The 18,749-nt window shown below is 35.4% G+C and overlaps 1 long non-coding RNA gene and 1 pseudogene across 1 annotated transcript in view; one reads left to right on the forward strand and one right to left on the reverse strand.

Moving 5' to 3' along the window:
• LOC126935914 (uncharacterized) overlaps positions 1-9,596 on the forward strand; it is a 96,987-nt gene extending 87,391 nt beyond the window's left edge. Inside the window, exon 4 of the long non-coding RNA XR_007719339.1 lies at positions 9,530-9,596. This is a non-coding gene — a long non-coding RNA (uncharacterized LOC126935914). The remainder of the gene's footprint in view (positions 1-9,529) is intronic.
• Positions 9,597-11,401: 1,805 nt separating this feature from the next.
• On the reverse strand, positions 11,402-13,148 carry LOC126935896 (zinc finger protein 614-like; annotated as a pseudogene).
• Positions 13,149-18,749: the final 5,601 nt, after the last annotated feature.

Here is an 18,749-nt window from a genome sequence, read left to right on the forward strand (position 1 = left end):
ATTTATTTCTTGCATTTCTAGAGGCTGGGAAGTCAGAGATCAGAATATCAGCATAGTTGATTCTAGTGAGAGCCCTCTTTCTGGTTTGTGGAAGGCCATTTCTCATCGTAACCTCACACGGTGAAGAACAGAGTGAGAGATCCTGTGTCTCCTCTTTTTATGAAGGCGTTAATCCCATTTCTGAGAGCTCAGTTCTCATAACTTAATTACCTCCCAAAGGCCTTACCTCTTAAATCATGTTATTGGGAATTTAGGGTTCAAAATATGAATTTTGGGGGATACATATATTATTGCAAGGTCATTGTTTTATTAATTTCACTCATGTTTCATTTATTAGTGGCACATAGACAAAGAGTGGATTTCTGTATATTAATCTTGAATTCTACAACTTCACTGAATTCATTTATTTTCCAGGTGTGTGTGTGTGTGTGTGTGTGTGTGTGTGTGTGTTACTTAGGATTTTCTATATGCAAAATAGCATATTCAAATAGAGATAGATTCATGTTCTTTATCATCATAAGTACCTTTTTTTTTCTTGCTTAATTACATTTTCTAGGTCCTGTAGTATGTTGAACAGAAGTAATAAAAATAGAAATCCTTGTGTTTTTCCTAATCTCAGAGGGAATGCTTTCCGTGTTTCACCACCAAATGCAATGCTAGCTGCTAAATTCTATAAATATGCTTTATCAATTGGAAGAAGTTCATTTCTATTGCTTGTTAAGTGTTTTTAAACATTTAAGTCATGAGAGGGGTATGAAATGTTATCAAACTTTTTTTCTCTTCCAATCAACATGATAATGTAATTTTGTTCTTTTTTCTTTTTAATATTATGTATCATGTATTGAATTGACTTTTATATGTTAAACTTAGCATTTCTGGGATAAATCCTACTTAGTTATGATGTGTAATGCTTTTTATTTATGCTACTAAGATTTCACATTTATATTCAAAATGAATATTGGTCTTTAGTTATCATTTCTTATACATATTTTCCTGGTTATTGCATCAGAGACTCAAAAATGAAATGGGAAGTGCTCTCTTCTCTGCTATTTTTTGGAAGAATCTGTGAAGAATTGGTATCAATCTTTATCATCCTCTTTCTTCTATCTCATATGTTTCTCTGAATCTATAGTATATCTCTGTCTTTTTTACAGTGCATGCAGTTGGGCCATGTTTTTTTTTTTTTTTTAATTCTATTCTGAAAATTTCTGGTTTTGATTGAAATATTTCACCAATATGTAATTATTCAGTAGTTGTTGTAATTACTGAATCAGTAGGATTTATATCTGACATTTTTGTACCTGTTTTACATATATCCTATTTATTTTGTGTTCACATTTCTCCATTACTGCCTCCTTTTGCATTAAAAAGGGATTCTCTAGCATAGCATTTTAATTCTTTTTTTCTGTTACTATGTTTATGAGTTATTTTGCCACTGGCTTCCTGTGGGACTACAATAAACATTTTAACATAAAGCACCTTGTCTACTTAATTTTTGTAATATGCAAAAGAATAATCCATCCAATATAGATGTTTCTAGACCCTCTTTTGTGCTATTATTGTCATATAAGATTTTGAAACTCTCCTTCACTGGTTCTCTGTTCTGGGATTTCCCCTTTAATTTTTAGCTGGTCAGACAGCCCTGAACTCTGTTCATTTACTTCTCAAACAGGTAAGGATGAGGCTTTCTTTCTGAGCTCTATTTGAAATGCCACCACAAGAACTGGAGAGTGTTCTAAGGGATATTGTGTAAATGTGTATCTTGGTACTCAGTCATAGTTGCTTCCTTCTTTCAAAGGTCAAATATCCCCCAGTTTCTTTAATAATTTTTGTTTGTTTGTCTTACCTTCTCAAGAGGGAATCATTGTCTTTGGCAGAAGTGTTATTTCCATTACTATTATTTTTTACAGCCAGAACCCTATAAAGAAGCTTTAAAGTCATTTAATATATACTCAGACTTACTCTATGCTCACCAAGCAACAATGAGAATATCACTGCCATTAACATTTTAACATAAAATACTCTAATTTCAATAACATGGAAGAAAATATGCTACATTATGTCTCTTTTCCTAACCCCTTTCCCTCCTTTGTGCCATTACTGTCATACAAGATTTTGAAGCTCTCTTCTTTTTGTGAAGGAGATACTTAGATAAGAGAGAAAATATGTGCTAATTAGGCTTGAAGATAACTAATGTCAGCCTGCCAAGTTTATCTATCATGACAAAGTAATAAGGGTACTGTAGTTTTAGATAAAATTCTCAGGTACATTGATCTAAGCATGGTTCAACATTTTCTAGTTTGATCAACTGTGAGACACTAGCTGAAGTCTCAAGTTTGTTCACCATTATTTAGACTTTGATGAATTATCTGATGTAATGTCATATTACAGTCATTTCTGAGAAACTCATGGTGACCTTCTGTGGTGACAGCCTATGATTAACATATAGTCTGTTTTGAATTTAAAATTCCTACCAGGAAATCTTCTGTACCTTCTCACAAACTCTCAAACTTGTGCTTGTTATTATTAATTTAGTCTTGATATACTTAAGCCCCTACCAAATCCAAATCAACAGAGAATAATTGGTAGCCATAGAAATGGTGCTTAGTTTTCTACTGTTACTTTATGAGACACTCTTCTGGTATTGTTGGAAGTAATCTTTCCACTCTCACACAATTAGTTTCTAGCCTCACTTTTCATTCCATTTAGAAACTAGTGACTTGTTGGAGTAAGGTGCCCGTGATGCCTACTCCCAAAAATATAGCTTGGGTTAATGAACTAAACACTGGATGCAAATCAGGGAACATAGAGTTCAAATCTTTCAGTCTACGTAATAATATATGACTCCCTTGTTCTCTTGTTTCTTCTGTAAAATATAAGAAGGTTGAATTTGATTCTATTGAATTTCCTATCAATTTTAATACTCAGTATTTTCCTCAGTACTCATAACCAATCCAATCAAATAATTTGCAAGTTTGCCTAAGTTTCCTGATGTTTCCTTGAAGGGAATTCCTTTCTTCAGTGTTATATGAATAGATATATACCTTCAGTAAAATCTAAGGCTTTGACTTTTCCCTACAAATTGCAAGGTAAAAATAAATATGAGGAATAGCATTTTGAGATGCTGGAACACATTTTTACTTTTTCATGCTTAAAAACAGTCATTATCTTACAGAATTATTATAGTTATAATATTATTTATAATATATGGGCCAGCCACAGTGACTCATGCCTGAAATGCCAGCACTTTGAGAGGCTGAGGCAGGTGAATCTCTTTAGTCCAGAGTTCAAGACCAGCCTGGGCAACATGGAGAAACAAAAAAATACAAAAACTAGCTGGGTGAGGTGGCATGCACCTGTAGTTTCAGCTACTGGGCAGGGGTGCTGAGGCAGGAGGGTCACTTGAACCTGTGAGATGGAGGTTGCAGTGAGCCAAGATCATGCCCCTGCACTCTAGCCTGGGTGACAGAACGAGACCTTTTCTCATATAAAATAAAATTTTACATATGTGTGTGTGTGTGTGTGTGTGTGTGTGTGTATAGTGTGTGTATAGTGTGTGTGTGTATATATATATATGGATATATGATATGTCACATTCCTTTGTTTTAATCAAATTACATCTCCTCCAAACTTGATTCACTCCTCCACAGCCACATCAGAGTATCTCAGATTTTTGTGTTCTAAAAATCTAGAGAAAGAGCCAGATCCCAGTCTAAATGTTTCTCATGACTATCTTCTGTTTTCTGGGTACCTTCAGAGCTTCCCTTCCAGGACTCTGTTTATCTGACCCTGATTTAGCATTCCATGAAAATTTCCCCACCAAGAGATCTCATCACAAAATACTTCTGACCAGCATCTCTTTCCTAAACTTCTCTTTAGTGTCAGGGTAAGTTAAACTCACCCTCAGCTCCAGCAATGTTTACTTTACTTACTCAAAGTATCTCCCGCTATTTCTTCCTTCTACCGCATACTTAAAGCGAAAATTTAGAATAATTCTCCTTAATGGAATTTTGGGAAAAGTAAATGCTGACCTCTAATTCTTGTGACAGAGTACTTTTCCCTAAATAATTTATCATGTTACACTTGAAAATAATTATATTCTTCTTTTTAAAATTTGGACAGGGCAGAAGTAGAAATTTAATTTTAAGTCTTTCCTCTCATCTACATTTGAAGGGCATATACTGTATAGTCTAAATCAACTCTTATGAATAAATCTCTACTATCTCAGCACTTTGCCTCTCTACTATATACCGTGTTAATTTACCTGCCATAATATATGTGATGTTGCATTATTTGCGCAATTGGCAGAACTTATTTTGCCTGGAGATTAATTGATTATTCATCATACTCTAGAATCTAGCCTAAGTCCTGGCCCAGTGGAATTATTCATTAATATTTGTTGAAGAACACTTTCACTACCAACACAGTCATTCAGTTCATTAATTAATGGAAGAGGATTACAGAGGAAGTAGCGGGAGGAGAGCTTTTTAAGAAGACTAATCTGCTTCTCTTTGCAGTGATTTTCAGGCCTTCATCTTAATCTCCACTTCATATCCCAGCATCTCAGAATTTTCTTCCCCAAACTATGGTATGCAAGAGGGGAGAAGACAGCAACTCTTCATTTCCTCAGCAATAGGAGAAGAGAGCTCTAAGGGTATAAAAAGAAGAAGAAAACTCTTCACTGAAAATATGATAAGATTAGCACACAACATTATTTCACAGGGTACTCATTAGTTGTCTTGAGACTAACCAGGATTTTCTATAATAAATTTTATTTCTCTTTTTAAATAAATGTTACAGTCATCTACAGAACAGAATGCAGTTATATTTTAGTGTTCACCTTTTTTTTTTTTTTTTGTATCAATGCAACCATGGCTCTGGGACATTTTAGATTAGAAGTAGAAATGATAATTAACATTTTCTAAATTATGATTATCCTCAACATGGCCTGTCAATACACTGTGATAGAGGGTGGTATGTAATGTGCAGATGGATAGAAACTAGTCAAAAGTAATAGATCTCTGCAAGATGACACTTTAATCTAATACTCTGTAATAGCAAAGTTCAGTACATACATAAAGAATAGTTAGGCATATACAAGAAGTATCAAGACATTTGATACAAGAAGTGTCAAAAGTCTAGACATTTATAGTTATAAGGCGGGTGAACTGCAGAGATAGACCAGCAGATTTTCCTTTTAAAATGTTAGCCAACTTTTGTGCTTTTATTTTAAATCAGATTTTATACAGGTTTAAACCAGATGTGTAAGCATGATGAAAACTCAATACCCTCCTGCTCATTATTATAAATGGAATAACACACTAAGGTATTTTGTAGATACAATTATTCTTGTAGGGCTACAATAATATCAGTCCAAATTATGTGCAGTACATAAAAATGATTGTTGTTTAACTTGCGTTAATTATTTGCATTCACTTCAGTTTTTCACATAAGAATTAATCACATAGAGATAAATAAGAAATCTATACATAATGACCTAGAGTAGATAATTTTCAATCTCACTTTTTCATGATAGGAAAGTTCATATGGAATGCCTACCTAGAAAAGCCAAGCACAGGCTTGGGATAGCTGTCTTCTTCCCTATTTCATCCTCTTCTCTATATCAATCTTTTGTCCCTTTAACCTTGGTTTGGCATGCCGCTGCTATTTTTCATTTTGTGTCAAACTCTTCTGTTCCTGGGAGATGAATCACTTTGGGTAACTGAACTCTTAAAGAACTGAGCTACTCCTGTCTTCATCAGTTTATCAGATACTGGGGCTGGCGATTAGCAGTAACAAATACGATTATATGCTCATTTAACAAATTGTTAATCCTTCGTATTTACACTTAGATTTTCAAGACTCTTTTTTCGTTTTTTTTTTTTTCTGCTTCTGTTCTTTTAAACAATCATCTGTATGTAAGACTCAATGTATATGATTTATATGTGTGTATGCTTGTGTGTGTGTGTGTGTGTGTGTGTGTGTGCATCTGGGTAAATCAGAGCACAAGGTGGAACTGCATTATTCACTTAGATTTATTCCTTGGAATGATCATGGCAGAAATATCTTAAATGTGTAGGAAAAGTCACTACAGGTAAACTTTAATATTATGAACCATGGGCACTCATCAATAATGTATTCTTTCCTTTCCTTTTTAAGGACTCGGCTATTTCTTTCCCACTGTATGAGCTCAAAATTTGTTTGTTGAGGTGAAAACATATACCCTGGAAACAGAATATCACAATTTTTAGAAGCATCTAAGTACATTTTATTTTATCTAATTGTATTCAACAGATGTTTTGATAGGTTAACTAACTAATTGCTTTCTGAAAACTAGCAGCATAAGAATTGAGAAAGCAGATTGTTTATCTGGGCTGATAACTAACAGATTTTCTGGAAACTACTCTCAGGCAGTTTCTGAGAACCTTTCTTCAAAGCCTTGATAGAAGGCAGCTGGCCTTTGAAAAGGCACTATCTGAAGTATGCTGTAAACTCACAGGCACCTGTAGGCACAGATGATCCTTCTATAATGTGAATTACTGGGGACAGACATTCTTGCATTTTTTAGTTCTGAGATTTACAAGAAATGAAGGTCCCTTTGAGCAGGAGCACACAAGGTCAGTATCGCCTTCAAGTCCCTTATTTTAGGGACTGTGCCACTGGTGCGAAAGTATTTAGTTGGGGAAAGTGCTTCTAAAAAGAGGAAGAGGTTTTGATAGCCTAACAGCCTTAGCTTTTGCTCTCTATATGTTTTTGTGTGATAGGTTCTCACTAAAAAAAAACAAAAACAAAAAAAATTACTTAAAAGTGCTGTATTTTACTCAGAGTTCACATATCTGTGATTTTTTTTATCTAACAGAACTCAGAGCTAGATGCTTGGGGAAATGTCTTCAGCAAATTCATATGAATAAGAAAAACTGGGTTTTGACAGATTTACTGATGGAATATAAAAAGGGACCTGAAGGAGGCAACAATTTCGACAGATTTTGATGGGGGATTGAGGGGGTCAAAATTTTGAAAGTTTTGTGAAAAGTCAAATTTTTACCTCCTTGTCATTACGACAGCCACTGAGCTAGTATTAAATAACAGTGGGGTGTAATCCAAGATACTAGTATATTTCAGGGCAATAGTAGAATGTATTTAAAAAACAAGGTTCCCACACTGAGAGTATATAAAAAGCACAAAGTTTCAAACATGCATCATAATGTACAATTGTTTTCATTAATATTTGATGTATTTATTTTTAAAGAAAATAATGGTACTTGATTGTTGAAAAAATTAAAGCAATAAAATTTCAAGATATATACTCCTCACCTCTCAGTCAGCTAAAGAAATAAATGTTCGTTTGTACATGTAATGTTCCAGATTTTGTTCTTAACCATATTAATATATTTCAGACAATATGATAGATTGGATCTTGTATTGCATTTTCACTGGATAAAATACTGTTTGCTACAATGTTGCCACCTTTTTTGGTTTGCTACATTTTATCTTTTTCACTCCTAATCTCAGCCTTTTAAATTAATAGGTATTAAGAGTCAAGTATAATGTCACCCTCTACAATTTATATCATGAATATACAATTCTAATCATGTGTATGCACAGATATATTTGTATCAAGTTACTTATAAAAGTCTATTCTACTGTTTAGGTTCCCAGCAACTCCCTTTTCATGTTTCACTATAAACTATTGACAGAGACAGGATACAACCAAATGCTGCCCAGGTGATTGTGCACAGGAGGCTTGCCTAAACATGCCCATGGTGAAAAATTCTGTAGTTTAACACATGCGAGTAAGGGAAATAAATCAATGTGGAGTGGCTCAAACTAAGGACCCACTTGCTCACTGCGAGAATGGGATGGAACCACCAGGAATTTGTGCCTTAAGCAGTGGGGAGGAGCCTGGCTTCTTCAGCTCGTGTGTGGCAGCCTGGTATTCAATCTGTGACACGGGAGCCTGTCAGCAGGTGCCCTCTTTTTTTGCCAAGAGCTTTCTTTTAATAAATTCTGCTTTCCTCACCTTTCAAAGCGTCCACGTGACTAATTTTTCCTGGTCATGAGACAAGAACCCAGATTTTAGCTGAGCTAAGGAGCAAAACGTCCTGCATCATAATGAATATCCTCCTAGAGCAAAAGAGAAAAGGATAATTCTCTTTATTAGATGTATCCTATTCCATAGTATATGTGTAATAAAATTTATTAAGATGGTTATTAAACTCAATTATTATTATTCTTTCATTGCCACTGCAAACTTAGTACATATTGCCTTACATACTGATGCTTTTAATTCTATAGGATAGATTTTTGAAGGGTAGGATTGCTATGATATAATTACATAATATATTTTCATACTACATTCCCCAAACTATATACAGTCATTAATCTCCTAGAAGAATATATTAGTTCTTCTAGGACTCACTCACATTCTTGCCAGACTTTGATGTGGTTATGTATAAATTTCACTCTCAAATGTGAAAATACATCTTCTTATTTATCCTTATTCAGTGTCAATATATGTCCAATTAAGAAAAATAATTAGTAAGCATAAAAATATTGTTTGGTATTGGTTACATTAAACCATATAAGCTTGATTTAAAAATTAATTTGCTTCCTGTAGAAAACTTTATAGTATCTTTTGAAAAAGAAATGTACAAAGGTAAAACTAAGAATAAACAGTTTTACTATGAAATACTGAGGCTGATTTGTAAAATATATCATTTATGCTTATTGAAATAATGCCCATTTCTTCTTTGAAAACTGCTCTAAGAAATTATTAGTACCAGAAAGATTTTCAGGTTAATACTTCTGTTAATTTGATCATTTCAAGCTTTTCATTAGTCCTCATATAAACATCTTCACATCACTTTAATTATTCTAAAAATTACTTATAAATGCTTTTACTAAATTATTCTATAGCAAGAGACTCCTAAATGGGGTGACTAAACTCTTTATTTGGAGGATCATATCAAAAAGAGTTTCTCTAGTGTTTAGACTGCATTTTCTGTTCCTCACCATGCTAGTCTCATTATAAATGCACATAATTCATCAACTTTATTAATAGCAACATTTAGACCTAACATGGTTTGGTGCAGACAATGCTTGGTGTTCACACCACATTTTGGGGGCATAGAGAATACATTCGCAGTCGTCTCTTGCAATAATATGTGGAGCAAGTGAAGTAATATTGTATTGACGACTAGAAGGTGGACAGAAGCCATGAAACTAAGGCAAGCCACTTCAAGGCTTGGCTACTTAAACACCTCACAACCATCCAGCTTCCTTTCTCTTCTGTGGCTACCTTGAAGCCCTGTATTCCAGATGGCAAGGTATAAGAAGGAAGGGCACTCCGAGGTATGTGGGGGACAGGTGTATGTGAGAGATATATTTTTAGTGTGTTAATCTTTTAAGAATTGGGGTTTTATATGTTACTTCAGTACAGTCTATCTATTTTGACTAAGACATATTGTTTGGAATATCTTTGAGAGTCTGACTTATTTTTGTCTCAAACCTCATGTCTTTAACTCCTCAGCCTACATCACCAGGACTTGAAGGACAGCAGCACATCTTCAGTGAGTACCTACTATGAGGTAATCACTACCTCACACTTTGCTTCTCATGATAAGTTGCCATCATGTATTACTACTTACAGTGTTTTGAATATCCATTTTTGTTCTATTTTTTTCTACACTGGTCTCTATCTAGAACATTCATATTGTCTTTCACTTCTATATCATTTATTCTTTTGCTGCTATTACTTTTATTTATTATATACTGGGATGGGGTTGGGACAAAATAATAACCAATCCTAATAAAGCAGTAATAACCAAACATAATAAAAATAAAATATAACAAAACTGTTTTCCTGAGAATCTTACTGTAACGCTATAGGATAAGTTCAGTACCTGTTTGGGGGCATTATGAAAAATTCCATAATAGTACTCTTTACATCTCATTTAATTATCTGGGTTTTCATGAGAGCAGTGACCATGTCAATCTTGTGTATGCCCGTGGAAAATACTTGGCAAAAAATAGACTTTCCATAAAAATGAGTTGATTCATAAATTACTTTTTATTTGCAAATATATGAAACCTCAGCATGTAGTTGTTTTTGAGTAGTTTGCTTCTGTAAAATGATTCCATTGATATATCACTTCACAGAGAACAGTAATAAGAAATAAACTGATGAACTGGGAACTATTTCTTTCTTTACAAACTGGCAGAGTTATGCTTTTATATTTTTCTTTAATACCTAAAATTATGTTTACAATGATAAATGTTTACTCACTGTAATAATTTTTCAAGAAATATTTTATTCAAAAATCTGAAAATTCATTTTATACTCATAAATTCTGTCTCCACAATTTAAAATAACTAATTGGAAAGTACTGAGTGAATCATTAACTTTTCGGTACAGTGTCAGAAAAGTTCTGATTTTCTTCATAATGCATGCTCTACATAAACCATATGTGTATTAAAAGTTGGTAAAAATTTGTTTTTCTGAAAAAAATTGTCAAGGATATCTATAAAATGTTGTTTGATTAAAGCGAAAACCTCTAAATTCTTATAATCAAGACCCCTGTAGAAAATAAGGACAAAGGAAAACACACATGATACACACAACACATGGTCACACACATACTCTCATTTACCACTTAATGGTTTACAATATCTGTTAGCAAGGCTCCAGAGGATAGAGGACTAGCTCAGAATAATTAGGGCCTCAAAGTCCTTATCTATGTTTTTCAGACCATTCAGAGTAGATGTCCTTGTCAGATAATTCTGTCTATGACAAACTAGTCAGAGACTAGAAAAGTGCTGCCTTTAACAACAACAGCAACAACAACAAAAAAGCCAACTATGTATAGTACAGCTAAATGGAAAAGCAAGCACACATTTCAAAGTGTGTATCTGTCACAAAATGTCTTTTCTGAGACTTCTCCTAAATGCTAAGAACACAGTTGCCCTTTTACCTGACTGCTCTGCCCTGCCTGACAATTTACTGGACTACTAGTTTCATAAGGATGCTAACTGGGCCCTTCCTCTGTTATTTGGATTCATTATGAACAACTGACACTTGAGTCTGCAATTGACTTACTTCTTAGACTTCAATCGTTTTTTTTTTTTTTTCCACATGAATACATTATAGTTGATCCAACATGTTTTCAATGACAGAAAATGTGAGGTAAAAGACCATTAAAGGCACTACCTTATTTACTGTATTCATCAAGTTTTATCTCTAGGGCAAATTATTTTACCTCCTGAGGGCACACATCTGACAACAGGCAGCACCCTGTTTGTGTTCTGATTTGCTAGAAACACACTGATGTTTAATGATGTCTGAGTTGCCACAAAAGGCATTTCCATAGTCACTGCACGAGTAGGGTTTTCATTCTGCATAAGTTCACTTGTAAGGAAGGAGCTGTGACTCTCCATTACAGGAATTTTCAACTTGACTGATTCTACCCATTTCTCTTGTGTGCATCTTCTTATGTTTGACAAGGTTTGATGAGTAGAAGGAGGCTTTCTCACAGTCAGTGCATCCATAGGGTCTCTCTCCTGTATGCGTTGTTTGATGTACGTTGAGTACTTTGTGGTGAAGCCTTTTCCATATTTGTTGCACTCATAAGGTTTCTCTCCTGTGTGAATTATCAGTGGATAATGAGACTATATTTGTGTGAATAGGACTTTCCACACTCAGTCCATACAAAGCGAGTCTTTCCTGTATGACATCTCTCATGTTGTATGAGCCATATTTTCTGGATGAAGGCTTTACCACATTCATCGCATTCATCGGGTTTTCTCCTGTATGAGTTTGGTGATATATAATAAGAGTGTACTCTGTGGTGAAACCTTTACCACATTAACTGCATATGTAAGATTTCTCTCCTGTGTGAGTTCAATGATGTATAATGAGAGTGCATTTGACAGTGAAGCCTTTTCCACATTCGCTGCATATACAAGATTTTTCTCCTGTATGCTGATGTACAATGAGGTTGCTCTTCACAGTAAAGCCTTTTCCACATTCACTGCATATATGGGGTATCTCTCCAGTATGGGTTTGCTGATGTGCAACAAGGTAGTGCTTCATGGTGAAGCCTTTTCTACATTCACTGCATATACAGGGTTTCTCCTCTGTATGAATTTGCCCATATACAATGAGATTGATCTTCACAGTGAAACCTTTTCCACATTCATTGCACACATAAGGTTTCTTTCCACTACAAGTTTGCCAATGAGCAATTAGATATCGCTTCATTGTAAAGCCCTTTCCACACTCACTGCACATATAGGATTTCTCTTCTGTGTAAGTTTATTGATGTGCAATGAGAATACACTTCACAGCAGAGCCTTTTCTATATTCATTGTGTATACAGATTTTGTCTCTTGTATTAGTTTTCAGAAGCTTAGTGAACAGGACACTTCTGGACAATTTCTCACATTGACCACTTCCAGGATTCTCTTCTATATGAATGTTCTCGTGGTAAATGAGCTGAGACTTCAGGGGAAGGTTTGCTCACATTCAATGAATGCATGGGGTTTCTCAATTTTCTGAGTCCTCTGATGCTTAAACACTTGGAATTTAGAATGGATCCATTTTGCATTTTCAGAAAATCTAGTTTTGGTATTCGTACGTTCATACTTACCATGTAGAAGGGTTTTCTCACCTCCAATAAACTCAACAAGGTTATTTATTCCATGTTTTCTCTTCTGGTTGATTAAACTTAAACTTGATTTCAATTTGTTTTCTGTACATGTCAAATGTATTATGATTTTGCGCTAGAGGAAAATGTGTCTTGCTGAGATGTACAATATTTCTAAATGCATTCTGTCCACTGCATTGCTGCATGCTCTTCAGAAATCATTGGTTTGAAGAGCGCTCTTGCAGATGACTGTCAACTTTCCTGATTCCTGGACAATTTTTATTCTGGATTTTAGCATCTGTTATCCATGGTTCTTGTCCATGTGCCAACCTGGAGAGTGCATCTTGTTTGCTAGTTTGATACCCCAGTGATACCAAGTGGTTATAGTTCTCCACCATCACATCCTGGTACAGGTCCTTCTGAGCAGTGTTCCAGGAGCTGCCACTCCTCCCAGCTGAATTCCACAGCCACATCCTCCAGGGTCAGTTATTCCTGGGTCTTGATCATTTTCTTCTGTGCTCAGAAAATAGTGGATAACATGGACAATACATCTTTGTCTCTTCTGCATTTGCCATGAAGTTTTCCTAGTCAGAAATATTAGTGTCCAGGTAAAGTTGTCCCCAGAAATGATGATATCCAAGGCCAGCAACCTCCTCCTTCTTCCTTCATTGCTTCACTTGAGTTCTCTTGCTTCTGGGAGCCGGGAATTGAGGGCTGTGCTGGAACCTCTCCAAACACTACTGGCAGCCACAAAACGCCGCATCCACGTAGGAAACCGCTTCCTATTCAGACGCGCTCCTGCACGGCCTAAGGGACGCTGAGCGGTGACAACGATGGAGTGATGGAGTCAGGCAAGGGCCACGGAGATCGCCAGGGATCGACTGCGGTCGCTGCTCTGCGGGTCACACGGCTGCCTCCACCACAGTGTTTCTGACAGAAGCGTCCATAATGGCTGTGGAAATCACTCTTGACCACCTCAATGCCTTTCTCTCTTCGTTGCGAGGGACACTCAACAGCTCTGGGCTAACCACGTAAGCTTTAAAAGTCAGATGCCCAGCCAAGGCCAACACAGCGCAGTGGCATTCTATTCAGCCGGCTGGGGGAAAAAAGATGGCGGTGCCCTTTATTCCAATAGTTTTAAAGCACATAATTTAATTTGTATCTGGATGACCCACAGCCACCTATACTGTGAGTGACTTATATGCAACTGAAACATATCTGCAGTTTTATATATTGGTATGCTTAAAAATATATGTGGTTTGGCTTAAAAACAAGATAGTTCTTGTTAGAGTATTGCACTTGAGTTGTTATCAATATCCTATAAAATTTGTGATATAAAACATAGGCACATAAATATTGCTTTAGAAATAGAGTTTTATATCACTGAGAACACATTTTGGAAACTTTGCTATGAGATTCTTTCAAGTAAAGACCCATATATTGAAGATTCCTTAATTTGACTTAGTGTGACAAAAAGCAATGGCAATATAATATTCTAAAATGACTTTGGAATCAAGAAAAATTGAACTTGAGATAGAGTAATACATCACAAAATAATCAAAAGAGACATTAAAATATAGGATAACAGATAGTATCTAGAAGATGCAATGAAATAAATCATCTTTACTGTAATATTACCAATGTACTAGGTAATAACATATAAACACATATTACTTTTTTTTTTTTTTTTTTTTTTTTTTTTTGCTAAGGAGTAGGATTTTAACAGAAGTACAGGAAATGAAAAAAATAACTGATAAAAGTCATGAAAGATTGATTGCCATAGAAAAGTAAGTATGATTTTCTTGAACATTACCAAATAAGAAGGGTATTATCAGTATGCTGTTGTAACATGATGTCCAGACTGCCTGCAAGACTCAGCCCTGTGCAAGAGAGCAGACGATTAGAAATAGGAGACAGCTGTTGGAATATTGAACCAGAAAGTGATGCCAAGACTGAAGCATTAGTAATACATTGTTGAAATCTGACACTTTGAAATAATCAGGGAGAGGAGATTAAAACAAAGGGGTGTTAGCACAGAAAGAGAAGAAATTGAAGAGTGAAATAAAGAGTTGGAGGAAATGTGAGAGAGGAGTTATCCACAGGTATAGCTGTTGAAATATTGGGGTTGTTTGCGGGTGTGTTTCTTTCTTTCTTTTTTTTTTTTTTTTTTTTTTTTTTTTTGAGATGGAGTTTTTGCTCTTGTTGCTCAGATTATAGTACAATGGTGCGATCTCAGCTCACTGCAACTTCCGCCTCCTGGGTTCAAGCGATTCTCCTGCCTCAGCCTCCCGAGTAGCTGGGGTTACAGGCATGTGCTGCCATGCCCCGCTAATTTTTGTATTTTTTTTAGTAGAGATGGGGTTTCACCATGTTGGTTAGGCTGGTCTTGAACTCCTGACCCTAGGTGATCTGCTCAACTCGGCCTCCCAAAGTTCTGGGATTACATGCATGAGTCACCGTGTCCAGTCACAGGTGTGTTTCTAAAGGACCAATTTTAATGGAAAAGAGGTTACTAATTCTGATATTGATTAATTCAACAAATCAGTAAGATTTATTTTCTCATTGTAAAGCAGAGGTTGTAATATATACCTTGGTGAGTTTTGTGAAAATTAGAATTTATTTATAGCTCCTCAATATTGATAGCTATTGTTAAATGTCTGACTTTATTGATCAAAATATTCACCAAAAATATTCATAAATATCTACCATTCTTCAGATACTCCGTTAGTGCTAGGGGTTTGAAGATAAATAAGATGAAGGCCTACCTCTCACAGGGTCCTGGACCAGCAGGGAGAGACAGATAAAAAGGGTGAACTGAAGAAATAATAATCTGCAACAAAATATTATTACATAGGGTCAATACTAGAAGTGAGTATTTGGTGCTATAAAGGTACAAAACAAGAAGTAGTCAACTTTATATTGGGCAATAGAGCTTTAAAATTAATGTTCAATGCAGTCTTACAAAATTAATTATAATGGAGAGGGGCTCTTTACAGCAGAGTGTATGCAAAAAAACCCATAAGCACAGAGGCATGCAATGGCCTCATAAATCTGGGAACTACAATCAGCACAATGAAGATGAAGAATGGATGTGACTGAGTAAAGGAAAAGATAAGAAAATAATGTAAAGCTAGGGGTCATATTATTCAGGTTTTTGTATGATATATTAAATAGGGCTGCATTTAAAACTAACCATGATTAGCAGTATGAACTAAATGAGGATAGAGAAGTAGATATAAATATATAGCAACTCCACTTTCCTAAGACTGCAAGAGTTGCTTTATTCCCCTCATTAGGGCACTTCCATCCAAATGACACAGAATTTGTTGTGGTAGAAGTGATATTATGTGACATTTGCTGTCACTCTGGATAGGTTTAACTAAATTCACACATATCCTCTGACTTTGTATCAAATGCACCATAAGGGCTTCCTTAAAATGACTCAATTAACTATGGAACAATGTTTCCTGGGCAAAGATAGCTTTCAAAGGGACACATCAATGTAATTAACTACTATAAACCTAACTTTAAACATTTAGATAGTAAATATATAATGCTTGACTATAGCAATATGCTTTGGCCCTATTTGGACGTTTTCTTGGAGTTAAGGATGTAGGTAAAACTCAAAAGATAGAACTTGAAGTTAAAATGCGATCGAAAACTGAGAGTAAAAATTTGCTGAAAAATTATAGGACATATAAACTACAGAAGTAATTTAGATACATTTTTAAACTGGAAATATAAGACATTTCTATGAGTAGGTATTTTGTTAATCTTAGAAGTATTCTAATTACTCATCTCTTCAAAACTTATTCATTATGCACCTATCACTAAGTGCCAGATGTTGAGTGATGTTGATTTGACAAAACATGAGCCTGCTCCTGCCTTTGACCCTCTACTTAAAATGCACTTGTTTCATGTAGCTACATTTGTAAATCTCTTCAGATCTCTCTGTTAGGTCACATTCTCAGAGAGACTTTTCCTGACTGCTTACATACAGTAACAATGACCACTGTACATACTCAGCCCCATCACTCTTCATTCCTCTTACCCTGCTTTGTTTTCCTTCATAGTAATCATCTGGCATTCTATATATTTACTCATTTATTCTTATATGTCTTTCCTCCCTGGAATTCACAGGGTGGATGTTGCTTTCACACTGTTCCTTCTTTCCTTTCATATAGTTAAAAGGAAGACCTTGGCTCTCTCCTTTTTGAGACTAGTCATTTCCTCTAGATCTTGCATCCCATTTTCTTTCAGACTGAGGTCCCTTCCAAGAACAGGTGGTCAAGTGGCAAAAGGAGAGGCAAGGAATTAAAGTAACTCAAGAGTGACAATTTAAATATGTTGAGTCAGAAAAAAGATTAGGATCCACAGTTATAATGGAGAGAGAATCAGATATAAGTAATTGAAGTGCAAATATTTTTGTGAGACCTCCATGAATTACAGTATAAGCGGAAATGTGACACTTTCTTACATTCTCTTGTAATTTTCTTATTTTCTCTAAAAGATAAAATATTTTTGCTTTTATTTTGAATAATACTTTTCTTCACCATGTTGCTGTCATGGAAGTGTGAGATTAAACTCTCTACCTATTCCAGACTCCAGACTCCAGACTGCACTTTCAGAGCATGTTCTTTTTTCTTTCTTTCTTTCTTTTTTTTTTTTCTGAGACAGAGTCTCACTCTGTCACCCAGACTGGAGTGCAGTGGCGCGACCTTGGCCCACTGCAGCCTCTGTCCCCCCAGGTTCAAACAATTCTCCTGCCTCAGCCTCCCTCTTTTTCTATTATTAATTACATCAACACTCAATTCTCTTATCGTTTCTGAAGATTTCAAGAGAAGCCTGATATGAGGCACAAAAGTACAAGACATTTGGTTAGTAACTCCTAGATGATTATTGTATTAGTTAAAAATAAAACAACTGATATGGAGGGTGGGCATGCTGGTGTTAACTGAGTTATCTCATGAGTGTTCTCAGTCAACCTCAACCCATCTCAAGATACATTTGATCATGAGATGTGTTGGGAAATCATCCTAAATGCTTTATGTATAATGTGTTGATGCCTTAAAGTATAAGGAGATTGGGGGAAATGTCAATTGGATTAAAAAAAAAAAAAAAAAAAAAAAAAACAGGTTCCTGGACACCATTACTGTCTTAAGAGTTTTGTACTCAGCAAGTCTATGTCCTCTATTCTGTTTTGTCACATTGTGATTATCAATATATCAAGGAGTTCTGTTGAATTCCAATAGAGCAACTACTAGAGTTGGCTCACTACTTTTGCAAGTAGACTATTAAATTATTATCAGTCTAACTAGCTGCCTGGCCATGGAAGGTCCTACAAATACTCCCTGTAGGAGAAGGGTTGGATATAGTTTTCACTTCTGAAGATGAACCTAGTCTTACCTCTCTGACAATGTAGTAGACAATTTTTTAATCTCTGTAAGAGCAATTGTCTTTCTTCCTTCTAATTTCTGTTAAAGGTGGGTTATTTTCCTTTACAACTAAATGGAACAAAATATTTCTGGAATACTGAAATCCTCTGCCAGATCAATTCTGTCTTTTCTGTTCCTTGTTGGGAAAAAAAAAAAAATGTATCTTCTCTTCAGTAGATGGCTTTCCTCCTCTAATTTCTCTCATAGGTAAGCACAAACTTTAGGATATTTTATATCATTATCTTTTACTTCCCTTTTTTATTTAATGGAAATCACATTTGACTCACCTCACATACTGCTTTGTCCCACCGAAAGAATTTTGAGCATTTAACACATAATGTTGGCATCACTGAGCTCCTTAGGGCTCTATACGGTAGATTTCAGTTATTTATTGCTGTACAACAACTCTCCCAAACTTACTGCTGTAAACAACAATAATCATAAATTGCTAAGAAATATACAGTTCAGGTAGAGTTCAGTGAATGCATCATACCTCCTGCTCAAAATAGTGTCATAAGAGGTAGTTTGGAGACTGGAGGTGTGAGTTGATCTCAAGCCTTGCTCAGGTTCTGGACGTCAAGATTGATTATCACCTGGGGCCATCAGCGAGAACATATATACACAGTCTCTCCTAACAGCAGGGTGGCTAGACTCAAAGGACAAACATCTGAAG

This window comes from Macaca thibetana, chromosome 14, assembly GCF_024542745.1.
Source record: "Macaca thibetana thibetana isolate TM-01 chromosome 14, ASM2454274v1, whole genome shotgun sequence".
Classification (NCBI taxonomy): domain Eukaryota; kingdom Metazoa; phylum Chordata; class Mammalia; order Primates; family Cercopithecidae; genus Macaca; species Macaca thibetana.